This window comes from Myodes glareolus, chromosome 14 (genome assembly GCF_982192425.1).
Source record: "Myodes glareolus chromosome 14, mMyoGla1.1, whole genome shotgun sequence".
Lineage (NCBI taxonomy): Eukaryota > Metazoa > Chordata > Mammalia > Rodentia > Cricetidae > Myodes > Myodes glareolus.
Window position 1 is genome coordinate 40,816,069 of NC_142039.1, and position 14,223 is coordinate 40,830,291.

Sequence of the window (14,223 nt, forward strand, 5' to 3'; positions counted from 1 at the left end):
AGCTGTCTCCAGGTTCTGGCTATGACAAACAAAGCTGCTATGAACATAGCTGAGCACATGTCCTTGTGGCACGACTGAGCATCCTTTGGATTTATACCCAAAAGTGGTAATACTGGGTCTTGAGGAAGCTTTTTTCCCAAATTTCTGAGAAATCACCATACTGATTGATATCCAAAGGGTTTGTACCAGCTTGCACTCCCACCAGCAATGCAGAAGTGTTCCCTTTACCCCACAACCTCTCCAGCATAAGTTGTCATCAGTGTTTTTGATCTTGGCCATTCTTACAGGTGTAAGATGGAATCTCAGAGTTGTCTTGATTTGCATCTCTCTAATGACTAAGGATGTTGAATATTTCTTTAAGTGTCTTTCAGCCATTTTAGATTCCTCTGTTGAGAGATTTCTGTTTAGGTCTGCACTCCACTTTTTTATTAGATTATTTGTTCTTTTGAGTACCAATTTCTTGAGTTCTTTGTATATTTTGGAGATCAGACCTCTGCCTGATGTGGGGTAGGTAAAGATCTTTTCCCATTCTGTAGGCTGTCATTTTGTCTTGTTGACTGTGTCCTTTGCTTACAGAAGCTTTTCAGTTTCAGGAGGTCCCATTTATTAATTGTTTCTCTCAGTGTCTGTGCTGCTGGGGTTATGTTTAGGAAGTGGTTCCCTGTACCAATGCACTCAAGTGTACTTCCCACTTTTTCTTTTATGAGGTTCAGAGTGGTTGGCTCTATGTTGAGGTCTTTGATCCATTTGGACTTGAGTTTTGTGCATAGTGATAGATATGGATCTATTTGCATTCATCTACATGTTGATATGCAGTTATGCCAGCACCATTTGTTAAATATGCTTTATTTTTCCTTTTGCTATTTTTTGCTCCTTTGTCAAAAATCAGGTGTTCGAAAGTGTGTGGATTAATATCCAGATCTTCAATTCGGTTCCATTGGTCCTCCTGTCTGTTCTTATGCCAATACCAAGCTGTTTTCAGTACTGTAGCTCTGTAGTAGAGTTTGAAGTCAGGGATTGTGATGCTTCCAGAAGTTCTTTTATTGTACAGGGTTGTTTTGGCTATCCTGGGTGTTTTGTTTTTTCCATATGAAGTTGAGTACCGTTCTTTCGAGGTCTGTGGAAAATTTTGCTGGGATTTTGATGGGTACTGCATTGAATCTGTAGATTGCTTTTGGGGAAATTGCCATTTTTATTATGTTAATTCTACCTACCCAAGAGCATGGGAGATTTTTCCACTTTCTGGTGTCCTCTTCAATTTCTTTCTTCAAAGATTTATAGCTCTTGTGATACAAGTCATCCACTTTTTTGGTTAGAATTACTCTGATATATTTTATGCTATTTGTGGCTATTGTGAAAGGTGATTTTCTCCGATTTCTTTCTCAGCCCACTTATCATCTGTGTACAGGAGGACTACTGATTTCTTTTAATTAATCTTGTATCCTACTACATTACTGAAAGTGTTTATGAGTTGTTCCTTGGTAGAATTTTTGTAGTCACTTATGTAAACTAACATATCATCAGCAAATAGTGAGAGTTTGACTTCTTCTTTTCCAATTTGTATCCCCTTGATCTCCTTTTGTTGTTTTATTGTGCTAGCTAAGACCTCAAGAACTATATTGAATAAATATGGAGAGAGTGGACAACCTTGTCTTATTTCCGATTTCAGTGGGATCACTGGGAGTTTCTCTCCATTTAGTTTGATATTGACTGTTGGCTTGCTGTATATTGCCTTTATTATGTTGAGGTATGTTCCTTGTGTCCCTGCTTTCTCCAAGACCAAGATAGGGTACTTCTAGACACACAGGGTCTTCTTAGAGAGTGATTTATTTGTTTGGTAACTAAATTAGCATTCACGTGCTTACAGTCTTTAGGGATGGACCCCTGCCTCATAATCTGCTTTGGACACCTCTTCCCATTTCTCCTTTTAGCCCTAAAGGGAGTGTCTCACATTAGCTCAATCACTCTTGTGGTATGAAGTACTATATAAAAAGGCAGAGGGTGTGCATCTTTGTTGAGGTCTGTTAGAAGAAAACTTCTTCCTCATAGTCAAAAGAGGAGTCTGAGTTCAACCTCTGGCCTAAGGGGAACCTGAGCAGTCCCCTAGATTGGCACATTAGTGTTATTGTCTCTTCCTCTTCTACTTGATCCAACTGGAGCTGTCAAGAACCTGGAGAAACCGCTCCCAGAAACCAGAAACAAAAAACTTGTAAAAAGCCTGTTCTCGGGTTTACAGGAGACTTGATTATATATGGGATCCCAGGTCCAAGGAGAGATCCCCAGATTGTTCTCTGGACAGAGGAGAGGGTGCCTGAACCGGCCTTGGCCCATAACCATACTGATGAATATTTTGCTTATCACCATAGATCCTTCATCTGGCGATGGATGGAGATAGAGACAGAGACACACATTGGAACACTGGACTAAGCCCCCCAAGGTCCAAATGAGGAGCAGAAGGACGAAGAAAATGAAAAAGGAAATAAGGACTGCGAGGGATGTTATCACCCATTGATACAAGGGGACGGATCTAATGAGAGTTTACCAAGGCCAGTTGGACTGCGACTGAACGAGGACGTGATCCAACCAGATTCTCTGAATGTGGCCGGATTCTCTGAATGTGGCTGGCCCGGAGTCTTTCTGAAAAGCCATTGACTATGACACTGGGACTTGTTTCCTCTGCATATACTGGATTTTGGGGATCCAGTCTGTTTGGATACTCACCTTCCTGGACCTGGAGGGAGGGGGGAGGAACTTGAACTTCCCACAGGGCAGGAAACCCTGACTGCCCTTAGGGACGAAGAGGGAGGAGGAGAGGGAGTGGGGGGAGTGGGAGGGTGTTGGGAAGAGGGGCGTAAATGGAAACTTTTATAATTTAATAAAATTACTTTCAAAAAAAAAAAAGCCTGTTCTCTAATGTCAACCTGACCTATGGCCACACCACTCTGAATGTGCCCAATCTTTGTCTAATGTCTTTGTGAGCAATGGTCCCTTTGGTCAGTCCCATTTGCTCCCTCGGGAGTGCGTCTGCATTAAACCCTATTTTCTACATACACTGTGCATCTCTTGACCCACTTGAGGGAACATGCAAGGATTACAGGTGTAAACCATCACACCCAATTTGTTTTACATCTTTAAAAATAAAAACATTATCCATGATGTATCTTTAAACTTGATTATGTGTTGCTTTGATAAGATCAGTTAAATGCCATTTTGATACCCAGTAGACATCATTCATATAGTGACATGATACAGATCTCTATAGTCAAGCTAATTAACAGTCCCGTCTCCTCGCACAGTCATAATTTTGTCTACAAAGTGAGAGTGTCTGAAATCTCTCTTTGCAGATTTCTAGTATTCAATCCACTGCCATCTATCGGCAGCATGTTGTGCTTTCAATCTTAAGAATTGCTCAGCCTACGTCACCACAACTGCATACCCTTTAACTACCATTGCCCACGATTTAGTCGCGAAAATCTCACCATTTCCCAACCTCCGAACCCTGCTAAATGCTGCAGCACCCTCTGCCTGGATACTTTGCACTTTTTGAAGTGATGTAGAATGGTGACTGACTGATGACCATGTACCGATAGCCACAGATGCTGTGAGCTCGTCACTGCTGCAGTTCTTTGTAGTCCGGAAACACTGCTTCTTTGGTTCTTCTGCTCCTCTTCCAGGGTCCCTGAGCCTAGTGGCGGTAGGGTGTGATAGAACTATGTCAAGGATTTTTCAATGGTACTATTTCCCTCTTCTGATAGATCATCTTGGTATAAAGCTCCAGCAAGTTTTTTATGTTTATTTTGTATCCTGAAAGTTTATTAAAGTTTATTCTCACATATTTGCAGTAGAGCCTTCATAGATTTCTACCTGTTATCAGGAAACGGGTTTTTTTTCCTTCTCCCCACACCCAAATTTGTCTTTCATTTCTTATTCCTAATTATTCTTGCTAGTACTTCTAGTGCTACACTGAAAAGAACTAGCAAGAATGGACATTCACCTTATATCCAATCTTAAAGGAAAATCCTTCAACATTTCCCCATTAGTTGTGATGCTATGATATCCTTTTCATAAATGGACTTTAATGTATTGAGATAATTTTCTTCTTTTTTATTAAGAGTTTTTAAATCATGAATGGATACTGAACTTTGTTAAATGATTTTTTAATTAATTTGTTTATTTATTAAAAATTTCCACCTCTTCCCCGCCTCCCTTTTCCCTCCCCCTCCCCACCTCCCCCTCCTTCTCTAGTCTTAAGAGCAGTCAGGGTTCCCTGCCCCGTGGGAAGTCCAAGGTCCTCCCTCCTCCATACAAGTCTATAAAGGTGAGCATCTAAGCAAACCAGGCTCCCACAAAGTCAGTCCATGCACTAGAATAAAACCCCAGTGCCATTGTCCTTGGCTTCTCAGCCAGCCTTCATTGCCAGCCACGTTCAGAGTGTCCATTTTGATCACATGCTCCATCACTCCCAGTCCAGCTGGCCTTGGTGAGCTCCCATTAGATCAGTCCCACCGTCTCAGTCAGGCAAGCATAGTGACTCATGCCTTTAATCCCAAACACTTAGGAAGCAGAGGCAGGAAAGCTCTGTGAGTTTGAGGCCAGCCTGGTCTACATAGCAAGTTTTCCAGAACAGCCAAAGCTATATAGTGAGAGATTGTCTCAAAATAAATAAATAAATAAATAAATAAATAAATAAATAAATAAAAGCTAATACCACACAGACATGCCCACAGGTTCACCTGACCTGGTCAGTCCCTCAGTGACACTCTCCTCCCAGCTGATGGTGAATTGTGTCAGGTTGCAAAACCAACAACCAGAGAGAAAACAGTATTTGTTCTCAACAGCATCATTCTTTCCACTGGAATCCTATGCTTTTTTTTTCAGCTGTCACCAATGTCCTTTAAGGTCCTTCATGGCAACCAAGACAAGTCAAGCCCAAAGAAATATCTGTGGACAGAATAAAATCACTCACAAAGCGGGAGAGGAACTGAACAGAGATGCCATCCACTGGATGACAAGACTAATTTCAGTGTAATGTCATGCCTTGTCTATAGTTAAACCTTCACAGGCACACACTCAACCTTGCTAAATACTGTATGAGACTGAAAAAGTTACTAATCAGACATTGGCTAGAAGTCAATAAGTTAGATTTTCACAACAGAGAAAACTCCAGGAAAAAAAAAGAATGAAAAAAGAAAAGAGGCAAAGAAAGACTCAAGTGCAGTTAGTTGTTGGTTTTATTTTTTCTCTTTTGGGAACTTTTTACTCTTTTGGGGGCCTACCACCCAGCTCCCAAGTAAATACACATGGAGGCATACTCTTTCTTATGAGTGCCCATCCTTAGCTTGACTTGTTTCTAGATAGCTTTTTTTTTTAACTTAAATTATCGTGTCTACCTTTTGCCTCTGGAGTTTTATCTTTCTCTATTCTATATGCCTTTCTTTACTTCTTACTCTGTGGCTGGCTATGTAACTAGGTGACTGGCCCCTAGTGGCCTCTCTCCTTCTTTTCTCTTCCCAGATTTCTCTTTCTATTTATTTTCTCTGCCTGCCAGCCCTGCCTATCCTTTATCCAGCCTTGTTATTGGCCATTCAGCTCTTTATTAGATCAATCAGATACCTTAGACAGGCAAAGTAACACAGCTAACTTCACAGAGTTATACAAATGCAACATAAAAGAATGCAACACATCTTTGCATCCTTAAACAAATGTCCCACAGTGTAAACAAATGTAACACATCTTCAACTAATATTCCCCGGCACCCAAGGGTTACTGGAGATGCTTCAAAAATAAGACAGTGAAGCAATGAGCATTTTCTACTTTGTAGATATATTTCAGATTTCCAAAGTTGAATGTTTAGGACTCTTATCCTATCCTGTGGAGGAAAATGGAGCCTGCTCCCTCAACTGACTCCAGAGCTCCGCACTGTGATCCTTGTGTTCCCTGATATAGGCCAGGTTATGAAAGTGTCTTGTCACTTTGTCACTGGCTGTAGGATCTGAGTGTGGAGTTATAGCCAAAAATGACCCCAACTTGTAAGTCAGTGTGGAGTCGAGTGCAGTTAAAGTCATTGTGCCCATATTTACTGAATCTCAGCTGGAAATACACCCAGGATATGGACTAGCTTGATTTTGTGATGGTTATTGCTACAAGCTGCAACATTATACAGTAATTACTCAGTCATCTTTTCACGAGCAACTTATCAGAACCAAGGGCTTTGATAATGGTTAAACCAAGAATTAAGAAAGTTTGGCATTATTGTTTTGTAAATAAGTGGCTGTCCTTTGCTGTAGATTTTGCTGTACCTAACTCCCCTTCTGTTACATATTTGGGAATTAATTCCCACAGTTCAGAACTGTTTCTCCCTAGTTACATGTGAAAACAGTTTCCCACTGCCAGACCTTTGCTCCTCTCTCCTAGGTAAATGCAGAGGTCTGCCTTTTTGCAATTATCTTTATCAGCAGGCATTTGGTCGGTGTTTAGGGACCAGGAAAGAGCATTTCATTTAAGATATTCACAGATAGCCAAGGACATAGAATTACTTACTATTTGCCCAAGCTGCTGCTCTTGGCTTTACCCCATGACTAGAATGACTGATAATAGTATGCCCCAGAAATGATAATTTAGAGGCCTAAGTCCCTTCTTTGTTTCTACCACGTAGAGCAAAACTTTAGTCCTAGACCCTTAGAAACTGGAGTATCTGGTGAATATGCTACCTGATCAAGAGCAATGGCCTTTCCCTGACTCTTTATGTAGGTTGCTTGGCTACCTGATTCTATGGATGCTGGAAGAAAAGAAGTGTCAAGCTGACTTAAACAACCCATGCCCTATCCGTAATTTTACTGATAATTAACCTTCTAGGTCTTTCTACCACCCAAAAACGTAGTTTAGTGTACTCACCTTCCCCTCTAGAATCCCCTGATGATTTAATTCCTTTCTTAACTAAATTTCTCCAGTAGGAGTTCACAAGATGTGCACTAGCCACTCACTCCCACCATTGCCACCACGGGGGTGTGTGTGTGTGTGTGTGTGTGTGAAAACTCTTATCTGATTTCTTATGGGGCAAAAGAATTCCAGTCCTGGAATCTGCTAGGGCTGGGGAATTGTTGGTTTTAAGGATATATATATGACTGGAAATGTTTGTAATGGGTACAACAAGAAGAACTGATAGAAATGAGAAAGAAGAAGAAAGAAATATGGATAGACAAAACCTGTTGTGAGGAGACTTATTAACCCTCAGATTGCAACCCACAGATTTTAGCCCCCCTTAGCTTATCGAAACATCTTCAACTGAACCCTGAAAGAAAGTCTTAAAGGCTGGAACTTTAAGGCTCCCATTAGGTTATCCCTGGAAATTAGTTATAGCCTGATGTGGGTTAAATGTAAGGAGTGGTGCTTTCACTCTTAAAAACGATCTTTAAAAATAATCTTTTCTTATGTGTATGGGTGATTGCCTTCATGTATGTCTGTGCACAGAGCTCATGATATCCCCTGCTGACAGTTGTGAACTGTCATGTGAATGCTGGGAACCCAGATCCTTAGGAGGAGCAGAGATCCCGGTGACATCAGGAGACACAGAGGTAACCAGCAACACCTGCGTCTCTAGGTGTGTGGGCTATGGAAACACCATCACTCTGTTTAAGCCATGTGCTGCCAAAAGCTTCTGAGTCCAGTTCTCTCATAACTCAGTCATGGAAGCCTGGTGTCCCAGTTCCTCTGACCTCTACCTAATGAAAAGCCCAAGCCAGCGACAGGCTGTGTGCTATGGAACAACCTTTGTACACTGTAAATATGCATTACTCTCACTAGTTAATAAAGAGATGACTGACCTATAGCTGAGCAGGAAGAGATTGGGCAGAAGAGAGTCAGACAAGGAGGATGCTGGGAAGAAGAAAGGCAAAGTTTCAGGAGTTGCCAGCCAGATATGGAAGAAGCAGCATGGGAAGTTCATAGATGAGGTGAAGGAGCCTTGGGGCAGCACATGGATTAATATAAATAAGTTAATTTAAGTTTTAAAACTAGCTAGTAACTAGCCTAAGCTATCAGGCAAATGCTTATAATTTATAAGAAGTCTCTGTGTGTTTATTTGGGAAGTGGCTGTTGAGACAAAAAAAGTCTGCCTGCAAATGGCATTCCAATGTAGGACACCTACATCCACATGCGACCTGAGAAAGTTTTAAAACTGTTCGAAAAGCATTTTTAAAAAACCAAATATGGCTTTCTAGTCTCAAGTCTGTCATGCCAGCTACAGTACAAAGATGCATCTCCTGGCAGCTGTGGGATGGAGCCAGCTGCCAACCATCATGTGTTACCACCATACACTAAACTTAACAGTGCTGACATAGCAGTTTAAGATACAACTCATGTGATCAGAGAACAATACAGATGATCACACACAGAAAAAAAAAACTCTAAACAGATTGCAGTGTATTTAAAAGTGTACATAGGCTTTGGAGAGAACAGAGAAATGGTATAGACAGTCATAGAAAAATAGTTTAAAAATAATAAAGTCTTTAAAGAAAGAATAAAGTAATATAAAGGAAAAAGCATGCAAGGATGGAAAATACACAAGGAATCTAGATCCTGTATATTATTGTGTTGTCTTTGAATTTTCTGATTGCTGATACAGGAAGAAGAACTGCTAAAATGCATTGGATTGTGGAAACTGCTGGATTAAGCCAATCTACATAGTTTAAAAATATCTTCACTTCAACACAGAAGTCAAAAGATATGTTACTTTGGGGGATGGGTTATCCTTTTCTTTCCACTGGAAGTGAGAGTTTCTGGGGCAATAGGGATCAGATTTGATCAAGGGAGACCTCTTGAAATTCCTGACTGTAAATATAAAGAAATAAACCTAAAAAATCTACAAAATATGTATCGCATATTTTATCTACTCAAACAAAAGACAAAAAAATCATCTCTAGCTAACTTGTGTATGACACACAGTCTACACTTGTATTAATTTAGAAATAGATGTAACCTTTAAAAGTTTGTATATTTTCAGAAGAATGAAAACAGATAGCCCAGGTGATCAAGAATTTCTAAAATGCCTCTGTTACAGTCTCCTCAGAATTCTGCATCCAAACCAGTTTCATGGCACTGGTTGCTGTGACAAAACAATTATTCTGATTTTCTCAAGGTTCCCCCAAAAATACCAGTGACCACAAACAACAGGAAATAGTCTAGAGAATGACTTCCATATTCAGAAAAGATAGGCTATAGATGTTTGTTATCAATAAACGGGAAGTGGGGAGTTGGTTACACATTATTGGTCAAAGTCAGGAAAAAGCTACATGAAGAAGTTAAATCCAAAGATTTCTTTATAAAGGAATAAAAGGGGGAATATGATATAGAAATAGTGAGATAAAAGAATAGATTATTGAAACTACATTAATCCAAAAAATTATTAATCTCAAAATATATTACATTGGTTTGGATATTGGTTTATTGATATAAATTTAAAGTTATGTTTGCTATACTATATGTTTGTTTCTACTCTTGTTTGGGGTACTGTGATAATACAGTTCATTGAAAATGTAATGTATAGTTCAAAATACAGGTTAGTGGTTAGTCATCTATAATAATCAAACTTGTAGTCATATTACATATGCTTTCAAGGTTAAACAGATATATTTAGATAGATGTGGTCTTCAAACATTTCAAATACCTACAGAATATGGAATTTAATATGCTTAATAAAATAACCTAATACTTTTCATGACAGTGAAATATGCCTGCTCCTGACAACACCAATTTACTTCAATGTGGAGGGCTGCAACCACATTCTCCATTGCTTCAAGGGACAAAGGTAAAGATTGACCTCTGTGACCTCAAGATGTGGTGGTACACGCCTTTGGTCCCAATGCCTGGGAGGCAGAGACAGGCAGATCTCTGTGAGTTCAAGGTGTTGTAGCACACGCCTTTAATCCCAGCGCATGTGCTTGGTAACTCTCTACTGCTGCGTCCCTGCCTACTTCCGAGGCATCATCTGGGATAATGGGCAGCGGACCAATCCAAGAGTGACACGTCAGAAGCGAGGACTGTTTCCTTTATAAGGGCTGGGTTCCCCTCATTCCGGGTCTCCGCCATGTAAGCTTATGCTCTCCCTCTCAAGACGCATTAAAGCTTTGCTGCAGAAGGATCCTAAGTGTCCCGCGTCGTTCTTGCTGGCGAGAAGGTAGCGCGGGACACTTCAAAAGAAGATGATGGGTAATGAAGAACCTATGTATGAAATTCACTTTCTTTATGGCAAAAAAAAAACTGCCCTTGCCTCAATTGCAGACAGAGTATTGTCCAAACTAGACAAGCAGGATGTAAAAAATAGTAACTGCCAAATATTGCCAAGAAAAGATAGGAAAACTGTAGACTCGCAAAGATAAGATAAATAACAGAGTATTTTCTCTAATTTTGCCAAATACAGTTACAATAAATATTGTAACTGTAATTCTTACTTGATAATTGTTTTGTTGTATAAAAATTTTACTATGTTAAACTTAAAATTCTTTCTTTTCAATTAGACAAAAAGGGGGGAAATACTGTGGAACAACCTTTGTACATTATAAATACGTATTAATCTCATTGATTGATAAAGAGCTGACTGACCTATAGCTGAGCAGGAAGAGATTGAGTGGGAAAGCCAGACTAGAAGACACTGGGAAGAAGAAGGGAGGAGTCTCAGAAATTGTCAGCCGGACACAGAAGAAGCAACAGGGGAAGTTTATAGATGAGATAAACCAGCCTCGGGGCAGCACACAGATTGACAGGAATGGGTTGATTTAAGTATAAGAGCTAGTTAGTAACAAGCCTAAGCTATCAGCCAGTCATTTATAATTAATAAGAAGTCTCTGTGTGTTTATTTGGGCACTGGCTGGCATGACAGAAAAGTCTGCCTACAACTGTCTATGTGCCGAGGGTCAGTAAGACCACCCACCCCATATTCTGGATGTTCTGGACATTCCTTCTGAGAACTGTTTCTCTATTGACTGGGCCCACTTGATTGTCAATATCTTTATTTTTAATTGACACATGCCCAGTACAAACAGCCTTTTAAAATGGAAAGGAAAACCTGAAGGTAAAATATCAAAATGGAAATTGTCAGGCAGCAGGATACACAGAAGAGCAAAGCCTTACGTGTCCACTGAAAATATCACTGCAGTGTGTGGTCACCATGTTCTTCATTCAAACACCTAGCTTGGGATAGCATACAATCCCACGTCTGTGAACTACCTAGACCATGAGTTAATCTTTTTCCTGATGCGGATATTTTTGCTTCAGCCCTTTCCTCATGCAAGCAGATGTTAACCTAGGGTAGTTATTGTAGACACTGAGGGTGCTGCTCCAAGGAATGGACCAGGAAAAGGGGGGCAGCAGAACAGTGTGAGGAGCATCAGAGTTGAGGCATTTGCTCTCCTCTCCAGAAGGACAGACAAAAACCCAACCAATGAGGCATTTTTCTTTCATTTTCTTACGTAAAGATAGGGCCTCTCACTACATAGCTCTCGCCTACGTTGGGCCTGCCTACCTTGACCAGGATGGCCTTGACTTCTCAATCCTACTTCACTTCAAAGTGCTGAGATCTCAGGCAAACCAGTTCCCATCACTTTCAGACTCCTGGGTTCCTGTTTGGAGACCATATGAACTCTTTCTAGGTTCCTCCTTCCTAGTGAGGTTGGGGATTTCAATCTGTCAGGGCTTCAAGAGAGATGATCTAGGACCAGTGAGAGAACTCAGCAGGTAGAAGTACTTGTTGGCAAGAATGAGGACCTGAGTTTGATCTCTGAAATCCGTGAGAGAGAAGGAGAGCGCCAACTCCTGCCTCTGTCCTGATTTCTGCACAGGAGCTGCCGCTCGCTCCTCCCCTGCTTCCTAAAAAATACATGTAAAAGAATGAAAAACAAAAGACTGTTTACATCTGCTAAGCTGAGAAGCTGGAGAGTAGACAAATATCGGGAAGGCAGATAGATGTCAACAACATTAAGGAAGGATCACTGAGAAAGTACAGGAAAGTTCCAAGAACATTCCAAGAATGTTGGTTGAAGCTCCAAGAATGACCTAAGAAAGGCTGCGGTCCTGACTATGAATCAAAAAATTCTTATTGTTGCCTGGATGTGGCCCATTGAGAGCACTTGCCTGCCATGAACATGTTTCTGGTTTAAAGCGTTCCCCTTCTGCCGGTAAGTTGGGGTGTTGACTATAATCATTATATTCCACCCATGTCACAAAAATCTTTGGGCTCCCATGCTTGGTAGGACTCTCTGGATTTGTCCTTAGAGAGGGAGGGATCCACATCTTGAGGGGATCACCAGTGTAAGGGAGGTCAGCCCCCTCGCAGTCCCACAGGACATATCCAGACCATATTCTCAACACAGAGATTTATTACCCCAGGGCCAAGTGATGTGGGGGTGGGGTGCTGCAAAGGCAGCAGCAGCCAGGAGTGCAAGAAAGCAAGAGAAGCAAGAGCAGGGGCTTCTGCAGCACTGGATTTTAAGGAGAAAAAGGGTGAGTCTGGCCCAAGGATGAGCTGGTAAATCAGGGTTAGATGTATTAGCCAAATGATGAATTTTGATTGTTGGACATTGGTATTTTGTCTCAGGAACTAGTCACCAAACAAGGGAATGGTTCTTAGGAGACTGGAGTTTGGACCACTGATCAAGTCATCTCTCTACTGGCTGTATTATGGCCTTGTAGGACAGTATACCTCAAGTTAGTTTTAATCGGGAAGGCTTTTTAAATTATGGTTTTATTTGTTTTTCATCGAACGTTCCTGTAGGATGGAGTTCTTTGTGCTACAATACTTATTTTATTATTTAAAAAAGTCATCTTAGCAGTTTGAGCAATAAGAGGGAAGAGTGTTAGGAGTATGATTAGAATATCACAATTTCAAATATTCTGATGATACCTGGCCTGTATTGTCCCGAATCTCAAAAAGTAGCATGCCAGGAATCTATCTGAAAATTCAGAGAAACTTTTGTTTTTGTTTTCACAGTATGTTAGAATTCTAAATTGTATCATTGTTGGTGAGTAAACTCACTGTGCGTGTTCGTGTGTGTGTGTGTGTGTGTGTGTGTGTGTGTGTGTGTGTGTGATGAAATTAAAAAGAAGGTTGGCAGAGAAGATATGCTCCTGGGCTACAAGTTCCGAGGTCAGTGCCATAGCTTGGGGCTGCCCACTCCACCTTCCCACTAGTCCTTGTGTGCTGGTTCAGGGGCAGAGCATCTGTGAATTCACACTCTTGTTCTCCTCTGCTTCAAACACACTGGTGCCAGGCCTCCTGTAACAGCGATGCCTCCAGCTGTCTTAGAATCTCTACGGGTAAACACGGTCTGACCTGTTGAAAGGAGACTGGTGAGCCTCCAAAATCCCTTCCATCTTTGGCTCTCTGAAGGAAGTGCCTGGATGCTGAGAGAAAGCCCTGCATTTACCTCCCTAGTCCTCATGTTCATTAGGACGACGTCTAATGTAACCTTCTCTTACTTTTAGCCTGAGATTTTGGCCGTTGTGAAACCGCAGTGTTAACAATTGCCCGTGTCAATTCCAGATGTCACCACCTGCCTGGTGATGACTCGTGACAAAATGCAGCTTCCCCTGCGATGTCCTCGCACTGTTCTGTCCCAGGACAGCTTCAGTAGTAATGTTTCGTGACGCAGACGCTGACTGAAGATGGCATTGCCCCTTCATCAAGACAGCCATGTTTAGCAAATGTGGAAGGGGGAATTATTTCAGTCCTCCCTCTGCTCCTGCCCCCTCCCCTCCCCAGCCTCACCTGCACCATGCACAGTCCTCTGCTCCACCCTCACCCCATTCTCAGCCCACCTGCATTCAGTTTTGCCAGAGGGAGCAATGTTGATTCTCCTGTAATGTGAGCTGACCTCAGGAGTTATCCTCAAGGCTTCTGTTTGTGGAAGTGTGTCTCGGGTGTTTCCATTGACTAGAGCCATTTTCTACTCTGTGAAGTGTGTCTCGGGTGTTTCCATTGACTAGAGCCATTTTCTACTCTGTGAAGTGTGTCTCGGGTGTTTCCATTGACTAGAGCCATTTTCTACTCTGTGATTCAAAGTCTGTGCACCCATAAAAACCAAGTGCACCATGAAGATCCACACTAGAATCTTCACATTCAGAAGGAAAATCTTAATCATCTCTCTGTCAAAGGACAGATTGTTAAGTATTAAATCCCCGGGTGCTAGGTTCCTCCACCACTGGTGGTGGTGAACATCCCAGCACTGGGGA